The sequence below is a fragment of the Parasteatoda tepidariorum genome, chromosome 8, assembly GCF_982258835.1.
Source record: "Parasteatoda tepidariorum strain Cologne lab strain chromosome 8, Ptep-v5.0, whole genome shotgun sequence".
Lineage (NCBI taxonomy): Eukaryota > Metazoa > Arthropoda > Arachnida > Araneae > Theridiidae > Parasteatoda > Parasteatoda tepidariorum.
In genome coordinates this window covers 93,371,995-93,385,407 of record NC_141762.1, presented here as the reverse complement: position 1 = coordinate 93,385,407, position 13,413 = coordinate 93,371,995, and the positions used below count along the sequence as shown (strand labels likewise).

The 13,413-nt window shown below is 27.3% G+C and overlaps 1 protein-coding gene across 5 annotated transcripts in view; it reads right to left on the bottom strand.

Annotated features, from left to right (window-relative positions):
• The window catches only part of LOC107443396 (sphingomyelin phosphodiesterase), a 50,895-nt gene that overhangs the window by 29,863 nt on the left and 7,619 nt on the right, over positions 1-13,413 (bottom strand). The window contains exons 1-2 of one of the 5 annotated variants that reach the window (XM_087169424.1): positions 10,459-10,626; positions 10,298-10,363 (exon numbers count right to left, since the gene is read on the bottom strand). The exons of 2 other annotated variants lie outside the window; for them this stretch is intronic. The gene's annotated coding sequence lies outside the window, so the exon portion shown is untranslated. Of the gene's footprint in view, positions 1-707; positions 1,004-10,297; positions 10,661-13,413 lie in introns of those variants that run through there. 2 more of the 5 variants (XM_043047744.3, XM_043047745.3) reach the window with 2 other exon arrangements.

Below are 13,413 nucleotides of genomic sequence, written 5' to 3'. Positions count from 1 at the left end.
GTTTAAAAATTTTATTTTATACCCAGTAAAACTATGTTAACATAGTTCTTTCATCAAGCTCATAATTTACTCTCACTTAACATTGTCTGACACACCATGACAACAAATAGGTTTGAATATAACTTACACTATTTATGGCTAAATAATGAACTGATTTCAACACATTCATTCACTTATTTTACTACAAAAGTTAGATAAGGACTCAGTAAACTGATTTTGGGCACTTATATTTTTAAGAAGTAGAGAAAATTCAATGTGATTTTTATTAAAATCAAACTAACATAATGTGACAAAAAAAAAAATTGAAAAAATAAGCTATTTATACAAGAGTTTTCTTTTTAGATAAACATATATATATTTTTTGTACTTAAAATTTGTAAACAATTCGTATACGCAAATTACATTTGTATTTTAAGATGTTTCTATAAATTACTCCTAACATAACGTTATAATAAATAAGTAAACCTTCATTAGTAAAGAATAAGTAAAATAAAAGAGATCAAAATCAAAACTAAGCATTATATTAATTATTCAAAAAGATGTGGAATGATAGGTAGATTTAAAAAAAATTGAATGTTGATGTTAATAAACAATTTGATACTTCATCAAATACATCTTTTCTTCTAAAAGGTAATATGCATTTATTTCTGAGAATAAAGTTCAATTAAGGAATTATTGTGATAGAATTAAAATGAAAAATTTTTTACCAATTGAAATGAAGATATCTCAACGCAAACAATTAGCCACCACAATAATCTGTAAAGTCGCAAAAGAAGGCACAATACTTTTCATTTATGTTATTGTATTTCAGTTTTTGCTTACAAACATATAATTTAATTATCTTTATCATATCTATATAAAGAACTATCACTAAATATATATCAAAATTTTTAATCTCCGAAAGAATTCGAAACTTAAAACGACAGTTAAACTATTTAAAGCGATAACAAAATCGGCGTTATGATGATTAATTTGAAATTTGATATTACTGTTGCTGATATTTCTGTTGCCATGTCATTTATTATAAATTCTGACTCATAATTGGAACTGGCTATAGATGGCGCTAGCTATCAAATGAAAACTATAGTAACACATGAGAGAGGCGCATTAGTATCTGACAGTGATCTCCGTGCCGTATTTAACGAGGTGCAAGAAAGGACATTTTAGAGACTTTAAATTTGACATTTGAGAGCCTTTTACGAGGACATTTACGTTTAAATACTTTCAATAAGGCATAAGGAGCGACTTCTAATGTCTTAAGTTCTTAGTTTCATGAAATAGTTATTATACTTGAGATTAAATTTGTATTTTACATTTTAACGAATTCAATTTTAATGAATTTAATATTTATGAATCTTAGTTTTATTTACTAATATTTTATTTGATAAAAATATTCTTAATTGCAAAAGAAAGGTTATATTTTATAGTGAGTGAAGTGTGAATGTATTTTTTTTTTATATTAGTTGTTCAGGATATGTTCATTCATGCATAATTATTAATTAAATTTAATGCGCATTTCTGCGTGTGCATTAAAATCTTAAATTATATACTTGGAATGCTTAGAGAAACAAATGTTTAATTGTATTTAATCTTTTTTTTCATTCATTTCAAAAGCAAAATGTAAAACAAAGATATAAGTTGATAATTATTTGCACATTGTAAAGCATAAAGAATTCATACATTGAAAAATACGAAGGAACATATTATGTCTATCAAAAAGAAAAGTTCAGTTCGTTTCCTGAATGTTAACAATGCTTTTATAAATTCCATTTATCAGCTTTAAAGCAAATTATGTATTATGTGTTTATTTATGATTTTAAACAAATCACGGTACTTATTATGCTTTATATTTTAAAAAGAATCATTACAGTTACTTCATCATTATGTTATTTATATGTATATAAACTGCATAATAATGTATGAAGAATTTTTAGAAAGAAAAGAACATTTAAGAGAATAAAGAACATTTGCTTTCAAAATATATAAAGAACATTCAGAAAGCAAAAAAAAAAAAAAAAAAAAAAAACTTAAATAGTTATTCTTATAAGCATGTTTTTTATTAATTCTATTTGAAACAATCAAGCAATATTCTTTCATCATATAATATATCTTATGTTAAGTATGCATGTAGAATATTAAAAAAAAAACTCAGTTATATTCAGGTGAAATTGGGTTTTTTTTATGTAAAAACCCAATCAAAACCGTTTTTTCTCGGCAAAATTGGGTTCTTTCGTAATAAACCAGAAAAAACTTACGTGGACTGGGTATTTTTCTTCTTCTTAAGAACCTGATTTCTGTGCATACCTTGCGTATCATTCTACATATTAGTAAAATACACCGTTAAATTTTAAACCAAATGAAATGGAAACTAATGAAGATATCGAATCACGCTATTTTAAAAAAAAAGTTATTTAAACTTTCCAAATCTTATTCAATGTAATTCAACAATTCAGTAATTCAATGGCAATTACATTGGTTTTAAGTTTTTATATATTACAAAACCTTAAATGGTCGTGAGTGACATCATTTTACAAGGGAGTATAAAAACAATGATTGTCCTCTGACGCTGTAAACTCTAGTTGTGCCTCTGTTTCTCTTGTCTTAATTTCGAAACCAATTAAAAATGCTGCATGGAACTCGACTGCATTAGGAATAGAACTAGTAGTTCTAGTGCTTAGAGTGAGTCTGAATATAGCAGAAATTTTAAAATAAATATTAAATAATCTAAAAGTGGAAAGATGTATTCTGCCATGCGATTGAAAAAACTGTGCTTCTCGATTGATTTCGAAAATAGACAACGTTGAAATAGTATTTCAGAAAAATTAAACATAAAAAAAATGAGTCTACGAAAAACGAAATTTCTTGCATGTTGTTTATCATGCAAAAATTCAAAATTTATACAAATCCAAATTTGGAATTTTTTTGTTTTGTTTGTTACTTTCGTTGATTTTTGTATTGTGTAGCAATTCCACCGTAAAGTGCTCGATTTCACGCGTCGGACAACCAACGCGGGGTTGCCGTCCCCTTTGCAGAGAATTGAAATTGTGATAGCGTTTCAATTCTCTGTAAAGGGGGGCGGCAATTGTGATAGCGTTTACATCCCCTCTGCAGGTGATCTTAATTGTGATGGCATGTCTTCGGATCATCCTCAGGGGTGTTTCCCAGACCGTCGTCAATAGCCCATTTGCGCAGCTCTAGTGCGACGTAAATTAACTACAACAACAACAGTGATAGCGTTTCTTCGGATCATACTCAGAGATGTTTCCATGACGGTCGTCAATAGCCCATTTGTGCAGATCTAATGTGACGTAAATGAACTACAACAACAACTTCAATTTAACATAGTTTCTAAAAAATAACTTATTTTAAACCAAGGTATTTATTTGTGTAGAAGAGCCATCAGAAATCGTCGTACTATCATTGACAACAATGATGTTTAATTAATGTTGGTAATATGTATTAATTGAAATTTAAAAAAAGTAACTTCTGAACTAAAAAGCAAAAATAAGGAGAAAAGATATTTATTCGCATTTTGGGTAACCGTAAAAAATCTGCATATTATTATCGACACTAATGCTCGATTAATATTGATAATGTGCATTAATCGATATAAAATGAAACAAGCTATGTGCTAAAACAGGGATGGGCAAACTTTTTGGGTCGTGGGCCAAAAATCTAAAAAAAAAAGTTTGGTGGGCCGAGTAAAAACTTCTGAAATAAAATAAAGTCAATTCATCATTGAGTGCACGTCACTCTACATCAACTTTGCGTTTTTTAGTTGCCATTTTGGAATAAAAAAATGTTTACAAATAACGCTTAATAGTAATAAATTTTAACTATCATGAATTGGTAGCGAGAAATAGCATCTTGTCAAGTGATGCTAAATACATTTTATCTTTATTCCAATGGTACGAATTACGAACAACGAGTTTTGCTTACTTCAATAACGTAAAGTCACCGAAGAATACAACACATAATATTAAATAATAAAAAAATTGAAATTATTTTAGCTATATTATTTGAAAACTTAGTGGAAGAGCCAGGTGATGGACATTTTCAGAACGAAAAAAGAAGTTTGTGATTTAGATTGTATTGAATTATTTTGCATTTAATTATTTTGTACTTAATTATTTTGTATTGAATTATTCTGTATTGAATTATTTTATTACCAATTTATTAGAGGGTGGGACTAATAATTCTTTGCTTTATTTTATTTGCCACTGCCTAATTTGAAATATAAAATCATGCAAGCGAATTAAAAACTGATATGGATTAGTTTACAAAACAGGAAAAGTCACTTTTGTGTCATCTGATGGCGTGTTTTGTTCTAATCGCATCCGATAAAACTTATCTTCAGTCTGCGTATGGAATAATGGACGTTGTCCTAATTCGACTCGTTTTAAGAAGAAGAAAAATAATAATAAATGCAGTTGTCGTCTTAATAAATCTTAATAAATGCAGTTGTCGTAATCTTAATAAAAAATTAAGATTACGAATTATTTTATTAATATAATTATTGATTTTTAAGCATCCCCAAATAGTGATACTTTAGGGGTAGTTCGAATATTACGTAAGAAAAGAAAATGCCAAAAAAAAAAACGGATTAGTTATGTTAAGATAAAAGTGAAAGCAAAAATAGTTCTGTTACGTTAAACATACCCATATTGACGCAACCACTTTATGTTATTTTCTCTAATTCATTAATTTCCCTAAAAGTGTCATTCACCTGGTTCTAAAATCAAGCTCGTTAATTGTGTCGATATATGCCTTGTAGTTTTGAGAACGATTGCGTTGTGTTTCTCAGTACTGATTGATTGATTTTTTTCTTTTATTCATTCACCCCGTACGAAGATACATTTATCAGTACATTTCCTAGAGATACATTTATCAGTTTGTTTGATTTTGCTATTTTAGCAGAAATTAATAATGTGTTTATTTTTTTAAAAACTTTTGTCTAGACTTGTTTACAAAAGTGAAAGGATATTTAAAGATAGCTTAAAACGTATTGATGATGTCACAGTTAATCGGAAGTTATAAATCTAAATGTTGACGTCCAATAAAATAAGATTCTTAGTATGTCTACTAGTAAAAATTTGAATTTAGGTAGTTAAATAAAAGTTAAAAATAGAAAAACCGCCGAGGTCACAAATATCAGTGCTGTTTCGCTCAACATGTTAAAAAGAGGATAGATTTCATGTTCATTACTAAACTAGATCTTCGTTCAGTATCTTCACTATTAAAAATGATAACCTAGAACATGACCATAATTTATAATTATCCATTAGTGAAATAGAACTTGATTCATTTCATTTTTGAAAATAAGACTTTAAGAAAAGTTTTATTTTCTTTTAAAAATCTATATTACAATTAAATAAAAATGATAAATTGTATTTTCATGTGACAGATAAATTACATAATATGATCCAATTTTCTCACTTGAAATTTCAAATTTCTTTGGTTGTCATTACAAAATCATTAAAAATTAAAGGAATTGTTTATTAGTAAAATACATCTTTATTCAGGTTTTAAACCTATAACATTTATTTATTTTCCTTTCTTAAAATTCTCCATTAATCATAGTGATTTTTGATTTTGCTTATTAAGAGATTAAAACTGGAAACTTTGTTTTTTTATAATAAAGTATTCATTTGATATCATCTTATTATACAGCAGTTTTTGTTAGACATGCTTTAATCGGTATCAATCAACCATTTTAAAATTACTGAAAGCTAATAAAATCTTATTTTATTTTATTTTATTTTATTTTATTTTATTTTATTTTATTTTATTTTATTTTATTTTATTTTATTTTATTTTAAGGTTCAGGCAAAACTGTACCCACTGACTAATAGGTAAAGGCAATTTCGATAGTGAATACAAAAATACAAAATATAATTAGGAATTAACATTTCGTACTATTACTAAATAATCTGTTGGGTAGAAAACACTAAATAAGTATTTTTAGGAAGAAAAAAAAGTATATCGGTGTTGTTTTTTTAAAAAAGTAACGCAATTGTAGAGGAAGTTACAATGGTATAATAGGTTTCACTAAATCGAAAACTAAACATGTGAAACAAAATTTAAATACAATAAAATAATATTATACAGTAAAACACATTGGATTATTTCAGTTGAGTATTTTTTAATTTAGCTGTAACGAAGTGTGTAGTGAAATAATATTAGACACAAGAATTTTTTAAATATAATTTAATGAAATGTTTGTATTCTTACCAAACTTTAGTTTGAGCTGTTTGGAAAAGGAGAGTAGCGAAAGAGTAAGAATTTTTTCTTGAGCAAGAAAATATAAAAAGATAAAAACTCAGTTCGAAAACCATCAACTAGAACATTAACTCCAAAATTCGCCTGATTTTTTTCATATGATATGTGGTGCTTTGTTATTTATGCTTATGCTAACCTAAATTCTATGATTCTTATAACTCTTTATTTATAATTATGGTGTTATTTACATTAAGTTGATCGAATCGAAAAGTGTAGGGACATGAAGGTAGTCGGATACCTTAAATCATTTTCGAAAATATTCCAGAATTTATATTTTTTGCAATCATTTGTAGTTTACGATAACTTATCTGTTTTGTTAATACTGCTAATTTCAATATTCAATTTCTTTTCGTGAAAATCCTTAAACATCAAAGGCTAGACAAATTTTAAAGCAAGAAAAGACACTTTAAAATTGGGTACAATCACTTCAAGAGGAAGAAAACCACGATACCCACACCTATGACGGCAGCTGATCGCTTACAAGTAAAATGGCGTGTTAAGCTGAGCTAAGTTTCTCCACATAAGTTAGAATGTTAATTAAAGAGAAGTTAATTAAATACAATGACATAGATTTATTACTTGTTAATGTATTTTATTGCAACAGTGATTTTTTTGTTGTTGCGTATCTGGCAACTTTGATGCATAATTAGTTTGCATATTACGCGAAAACTAGATGCATAATTAGATGCATATTACGCGAAAACTGCTTCAAAATTAATTTAATATTTGTGCTGGGAGCTCTTAAGAGAAAACTGATTCACCGTGTTAACCTAGATGGAGAACGGAATTTCTTTATTCTTTGTGAAATTAATTAATATTTTAAAGAATTTTTGTTTCATTTTATAGATTGAAATATGTTTTACTACACAGTAATGTGTATTTTTTTTACTAAAGTTTAAATTTTAATTGAAGCATTTAAAATTAATAACTAAGTTCCTCGCTGAGGATGCAACAACTTTGTAGTTACAAGAAAACGCATCTCCATAACAAGAGTAGTGTGGCATTTTGGCCTGATAAAATGGATATTTTCTATTATTAGCTATCACCTTCAGTTTCAAAAGAAAAAAAAATGACCACAATTGAATGATTTCAAACATTTATATTAACATTATATTATAAAGGGATATGTATTTAATAAAGCTAGGAATGAAATAATTAAGTTTACCACTTTTTAACTTCAATTAATAAGACATATTCCCAAAATGGGAACATTGACCCCAAATGGGTTAAAAAATATTGAAAACTTTAAAATTTGGTAACTAAGTTAAGTAGAACACTAGTATTTATAACATTGAATGAAACGAATTAATAAATATTCAAATAAATTAAATAGTTAGTTCAGTTTATTCTGAGACCAAGTTTTATATAATGGCAGAAAATTCTCTTTTTAATTAGAAATATGTAGTTTAGAAGAAAGTGAACTCATGAATGAAAAGAAATATTTTTATGAAAAAAAAAATTCAATTAACTTGAATAACGTTTTTAGTTATTTTCAATTATTTCTTATTAATTTTAATTTTTATAAATTTTTTGCATTTGTTAGGATATATTTTTAAGTGTATCTCTTCACATTTTAGTCATAAAAAAATCCATTAGATTCAAATAATGAGATTTATCAGAAAACTTTCTAAATGATTACTTGAATAAAATTTCTTAACCATAATTTTTTTTGTGTCGTTAAAAGTTCTGATCAACGAAGACAAATCGGAATAAATTTTTACATCAATTGACATGGGTAACTTTTTTAGTTATTTTCAATTATTACTTATTAATTAGTAAATATAAATTATTATTATTTTTTTTGTATTGGTTAGGATATATTTTAAAGTTTATTCTTCACATTTTAGTCATAAAAAAATCCATTAGATTCAAATAATGAGATTTACCAGAAAACTTTCTAAATGATTACTTGAATAAAATTTCTTAACCATAATTTTTTTTGTGTCGTTAAAAGTTCTGATCAACGAAGACAAATCGGAATAAATTTTTACATCAATTGACATGGGTGACTTTTTTAGTTATTTTCAATTATTACTTATTAATTAGTAAATATAAATTATTATTATTTTTTTTGTATTGGTTAGGATATATTTTAAAGTTTATTCTTCACATTTTAGTCATAAAAAAATCCATTGGACACAAATGATGAGATTTACCAGAAAACTTACTAAAAGTTTACTTTGTATCAAATATCTTAACCATTATTTTTTATTTGTCGTCAACGAACTTCGATTGATGAAGACAAATCGGAATACATTTTTACATAGACAATTGCTTGAAGGAAAAAATTTCAATTAACTTGAGTAACTTCTTTAGTTTATTTCAATTATTACTTATAATTAGCAAATTTTAATTTTTATAATTTTTTGTACTTGTTGTGATATATTTTAAAGTCTATTCCTCACATTTTAGTCATAAAAAAATCCATTAGACTCAAATGATGAGATTTACCAGAAAACTTACTAAAAGTTTACTTTGTATCAAATATCTTAACCATTATTTTTTATTAGTCGTCAACGAACTTCGATTGATGAAGACAAATCGGAATACATTTTTACATGGACAAATACTTGAAGAAAAAAATTTCCATTAACTTGAGTAACTTTTTTAGTTTATTTCAATTATTACTTATTAATCAGCAAATTTTAATTTTTATAATTTTTTGTACTTGTTATGATATATTTTAAACTCTATTCTTCACATTTTAGTCATAAAAAATCCATTAGACTCAAATGATGAGATTTACCAGAAAACTTACTAAAAGTTTACTTTGTATCAAATATCTTAACCTTAATTTTTTATTTGTCGTTAACGAACTTCGATTGATGAAGACAAATCGGAATACATTTTTACATAGACAATCGCTTGAAGAAAAAAATTTCAATTAACTTGAGTAACTTCTTTAGTTTATTTCAATTATTACTTTTTAATTAGCAAATTTTAATTTTTATAATTTTTTGTACTTGTTATGATATATTTTAAAGTCTATTCTTCACATTTTAGTCATAAAAAAATCCATTAGACTCAAATGATGAGATTTACCAGAAAACTTACTAAAAGTTTACTTTGTATCAAATATCCTAACCATTATTTTTTATTTGTCGTCAACGAACTTCGATTGATGAAGACAAATCGGAATACATTTTTACATAGACAATCGCTTGAAGAAAAAAATTTCAATTAACTTGAGTAACTTTTTTAGTTTATTTCAATTATTACTTTTTAATTAGCAAATTTTAATTTTTATAATTTTTTGTACTTGTTATGATATATTTTAAAGTCTATTCTTCACATTTTAGTCATAAAAAATCCATTAGACTCAAATGATGAGATTTACCAGAGAACTTACTAAAAGTTTACTTTGTATCAAATATCTTAACCATTATTTTTTATTTGTCGTCAACGAACTTCGATTGATGAAGACAAATCGGAATACATTTTTACATAGACAAATGCTTGAAGAAAAAAATTTCCATTAACTTGAGTAACTTTTTTAGTTTATTTCAATTATTACTTATTAATTAGCAAATTTTAATTTTTATAATTTTTTGTACTTGTTATGATATATTTTAAAGTCTATTCTTCACATTTTAGTCACAAAACAATCCATTGGACTTAAATATGGAAATTTACCAGAAAACTTTCTAAAAGGCTAAAAAATTCGATCGACGAAGAAAAATCGAAAGATATTTTTACATAGACAATCGCTTTGCAAAAGCATACAAATTGAAAAAATAACACTTTGTAAAAGCATACAAATTGAAAAAATAATGCTTTGTAAAAGCATACAAATTGAAAAAATAATCACAAAATATAATATTTTACGGGTAAAATTCTCCTAAATGGTGATCAATGTATTGGACGCTGGGTATTTAGGTTAATTGAATACGGAAATTCCATCCGTTTAATTATACACGAAGAAAAAATACAGAAGAAGTGTAACTCCTTTTTTCACGTTTTCTTAATTTCATAAAATCAAACTCTACCACGATTTAATTCATACATAAATGCGACTTACTTATTTATGTAATAGTCCAAAACCAAATTGGTTAATCCATATTGTATCGATATTAGAAGCCACAGCCTTGCGTGAAAAAGAAGAGAAAGGATTAAGAGAAAAAGAAATTGTTGGATTGAAAACGAGATAAGTGAAACGAAGAAGAGGTGAAAAAAAATTACTGAATCATCGACTTTCTCTGTAAGTAATACTTCTCCGGTTGTGACGTGAGCACTTAATTTAAAAGGAAATGAAAGTTTAGCAATCGTTCAGCCTTTTTGCATTCTGTTTTTACGAAAACATAGATGGAAATCGCAGTCGTTTTTTTCGTCAAGGTTTGAAAAAACAAACTGAATTAATTTTTATTGTACAACGCAACAAAACAGGAAAAGTTACTTTTGTGTCATCTGATCGCGTGTTTTGTTCTAATCGCAAGCGATAAAACTTATCTTCTGTCTGCGTATGGAATAATAGACGTTGTCCTAATTCGACTCTTTAAAAAAAAATTAATAATAAATGCAGTTGCCGTCTTTCTCATCAAAAAATTAAGATTACGAATTATTTAATTAATATGATTATTGACTTTTAAACCTCCCAAATAGTGATACTTGAGGGGTAGTTCGAATATTACGTAGAAACCAGGGGGGTGGACCTATTTGTGATTTACTTATTTTTGCTGTTAAGGAAAGAGGACTATGAGTAATGCATACGTAAGACAGTAATATTTCTTTATTTTCAAATTCAAAATAAAATGAAAAATGCCAAAAAATATGGATGAGTTATGTTAAGATAAAAGTGAAAGCAAAAAAGTTCTGTTACATTAAACCTACCCATTTTGAATCAACCACTTTATGTTATTTTCCCGAATGCCCCTAAAAATGTCGTTCACGTGGTTCTTCCATTTTTAACTGTGTCTGTATATGCTTTTCAGTTTTGTTTCTCAGTACTGATTTATTGATTTTTTTTTGTTATTGACCCCGTGCGAAGAACGGGTATTCAGCTAGTAAGACACTAAAACAAAAACGTGATTTTTTTGTCAGGATTCTTTTTTTTAAGGTAGTCGGATACCTTAAAATATCTTCCATGAAGTTATATAAACGTGGCTTAAAAGAGATAGTTCAGTTGCACTCGTGTGTGTGTGATTAACTTAGATAATATCGTTTTAAGCAGAACACAGAATGTTTAAGTATCATGAACATGTGAAAATGATGAAACTAGTTTTTAGGTTTAAGCACTGCTCTTTGTACGTTAAGTAGCAAATGTAATTTGAAAACAATTTAAATGACAATTCATGCTAGTTGAAAACGATTTTTTTTTATAAACAATTTGAGGCGCATTGCACGATACATTGAATTTACTTTAATAATTGACAATTTTGGGCAGGAATTTTTTACTTAATTAAAAATGTAAAAGGACTTGAAACTGCACACTTGCTTCCTATTGTCGCTTCGATGTAAATTTTGAATGAAAGTGGAAAATTCGTATTCTTTTCGCACAATAAACTACAGAGCCGGCCAAAGCCGATTTTTTTCCTGAAAAGGATTGAGTTTTCGAACAATGTAAATTAGGTATCAGACAATATTTAAACTGTGTGCAAATTACTTTTTCATAGGTTGGGAATTAAGGCAAGAATCCTTCAAGGAAATAGAATTCTGATAAAAATTTCATCAGAACTTTAGATTATGACCATTTGTCAGTCTGAACTTTTGAATATCTGTTTAAATAAATAATGGGCAAAATTCTTTTAATCCTAATTTACTTAAATATTAATACATTGACTTTGCTGTCACTAGAGAAAATTATTTTCTGTTGTTGCGGAAGTTGGATATACTTGCTATAAAGTGCTTTGAAAATTCTAAAAAAGTCATCATTTTTATTTATGTATACGTATTTAAGTGGCATGAAATGTTTAATTACAATTTCGAAAAGATACATTTGGTGCAAACGACATTTTTTATGTCCTGAAAAATTTATTATACGGAAATCGTAAGTTAGGGATGCAATAATTAAAAAAAAAACTTAAATGAAAAATTAAATTATGACTGACAATAATGATTCAATTCTCAAACTGTTAATTTTTGAAAAAAATTTTGGTAAATTCCCCGAAAAACAAGTTAAGTATTCTATAGTTCTGCGTTCTACCTTTATAAATTTTGAGAATAATAATAATTAAAAAAAAATTCTGAGGATGCAAATAATTTTTTTTAAGATGTTTTGCAGGTGTAGGTTTAATTTAAAAGTGCCGATAAGCTGAAAATTTACTAAGTGCATCTATTTTTTTTATAACCGTCGTTGAACAGCCAACCCAATTTTGGGTTTACGACAACTAATGTTCAACTTTATAGCCTCGTAATTTCGAACCCAATCTAGAAGACAAGGGAACTCCTGAATCAAGTATTGGGAGAAATTGCCTTCGATGAGGAGTCTTTTTAAAGAAACGAATCCTCATTTGTGTTGCAAGAAGAGGAAAACCACGAAGACCTAACACGATTATCCTGACGGCAAGGGGACTTTAACCCATGATCCGTCTACCCCTGAGGATATTTTACGTCAGCACTGTGGTCGATGCGAGCCGATGCGGAATTCATATCGACCAGCCATCGCTGGGATTCGAACCCAGTTCAATTCATTGGATAGCGAGCGCTCTATCCCCTGAGCCATTACGGATCGAACGACCTAACTGAACTTTTTGAACGACTTTCACCCTCTGTGAAAATTTCAGGACGATAGTATGAACTGTTTTATATTATAACAGAGCTACATACACGCGCACTAACTCTTCCATTTATTATGATAGAATTTTTTTTTTATTACTAATAGATAATTTCCCGCTCCGGATGGTTAAGCGATTACCAGTTAAAAACGATGCTTCATTTTACGAAATATAATTTTCTTTTTTTATAGTCTAAAGACCTTTAATTGTGATAAATTGCGTCACATTCTTATCTACAAAAATCGTTTGTTTACCAACTATCTTTGGGCAATGAATAAACATGAACCATTTATTTACCAACGATGAAGAGACACCGATAACGCTGGAAATGACATCTGTGTTTTTATCGTGTCATTAAATGATAAAGCTAATCGAAACCTTTTTGTTGGGCAAGCAGTGAGGATATAGAACAGAGATAATATTA